This window comes from Dromiciops gliroides, chromosome 6, assembly GCF_019393635.1.
Source record: "Dromiciops gliroides isolate mDroGli1 chromosome 6, mDroGli1.pri, whole genome shotgun sequence".
In the NCBI taxonomy this organism is placed as follows: domain Eukaryota; kingdom Metazoa; phylum Chordata; class Mammalia; order Microbiotheria; family Microbiotheriidae; genus Dromiciops; species Dromiciops gliroides.
In genome coordinates this window covers 104,590,815-104,592,512 of record NC_057866.1, presented here as the reverse complement: position 1 = coordinate 104,592,512, position 1,698 = coordinate 104,590,815, and positions in this window count along the sequence as shown.

The window sequence follows — 1,698 nt, the reverse complement described above, 5'->3', positions numbered from 1 at the left end:
TCAACTATTCCAGAATTATGATTGTCCTTCACAATTAGTGACTGTCCTCACTGTGAATGGTACCTTTGTTCTAGGTTCTGCAATTTCTATTAAGCTGAGTTTCATAGAATGTTTTCCAGCCTGAGATATATATGTGTGTGTGTGTGTGTGTGTGTGTGTGTGTGTGTGTGTGTGTGTGTGTGTGTAATCAGTATGGGTTTTGGAACTTCCAAAATTGATCTGGTGAGGCAATGAGGACCAACTTCCATACTTAGTGGAAACTACCACAATCACAATTTCCACATATTGGTTGCAGAACAATTTTCAGAGATTCCATGGCATATCATAGCAATTTGGGTATATTGCTACCCAATATTGTTTTTCACTTTTTAAAAGTCCTGGATAAAAATAGCCAAAGAAAAAATAAATGAAGGCCTCTGAGAATTTTGAGAACTTCTTAGAAACTTCTTCTGTGTGTTTGTAATTTACTCATTCCCATCGGATTACAATTGTCATTTTAATGATGTAGGTTACATTTGGAGTTAAGGTGTTCAAAGGCTTATATCCCAAATGCTACTAAGTCCAACATAAATTTGGTGCTACCTTGCAAAGATGATTCCTTGTGATTCCTTGGATCTGGCATCAAAAAGTATCACTTTTGTTCTTGGTTTTGCTATAAAAATAATAAGATTTGATTTTTTATTTGTAGCTCACTTAGGGAGGCCTGTCCATTCTTCTTGCCATGCCCGACTTCATACTGATTTTAGTTTTATATGAGGCTTTAAAACATTTCTCTCCCCACCCCACCCCCTCCCTCTCAGTGATTAAGATCCATTCATGATTCAGGTTATCAAATTTATGGTCCCTTGTAGAGTTATACAAAGGCAAAAATTTTGGAAGTCAGCTATATGTATGCAACATTTTTACAGTGTGGTAGTAAGTATATTCTGATCTACCATAGGTCATATCACATATCTTAAAACCTCACTACAACAGTAAGTACCTGATAGAACATGGTTAGGAAAAAACACTTTAGGTAAAGGTCTCTGTGTCTACATAGGTGCATTTATCTCATGCATTACTTTTTCCCCACTTTTCAGATTGAGGATTTAGGGTGAAGAATTTCACTGATATATTTGTTTTTTGATGCGGTAGAAGGAGGATTGGACTTGAAGTCAGGAAAGCTGGATTTGAATCCCACATCTGACTCATACTGGCTTTGCCTGTAGTTGCAAGTAAGTGACTGAACCTCTGTAATCTTCAGTTGCCTTATCTGTAACATAAGAATGACAAAAATTGTGGGAGGAAAATAATTGATGAGATTTAAATTGTACTCTTGAGTTATTAGAATTCCTCTTATCAGATTACTGTGCTTATGTTACCAATAAAAAATGATAGTTGAGGTTTAAAAAAAAAAGTTGTCATCTTCCTTTTAACTAATATTTTTCTGTGCCTACTATACATAGAGCCCTGTTCTAGGTACTGGAGATATAAAGAAAAAAATGCAAAACAGTTCTTAATCTCAGGCAGTTTACATTCTATTGAAGAGGAAGGGATAACATATTTACACAGATTACTAAATACAAGATAAATTGAGGAGGACAGTTTTGGAAACTAGGCTTCTGGTAAGTGGTGACCCACTAGTTGAAAAACAAAGGAACCTTTAGATTCTAAGAATCAGGAAGGCCTCCAAGTGGAGGACACCCTGTGCAGAGGAAC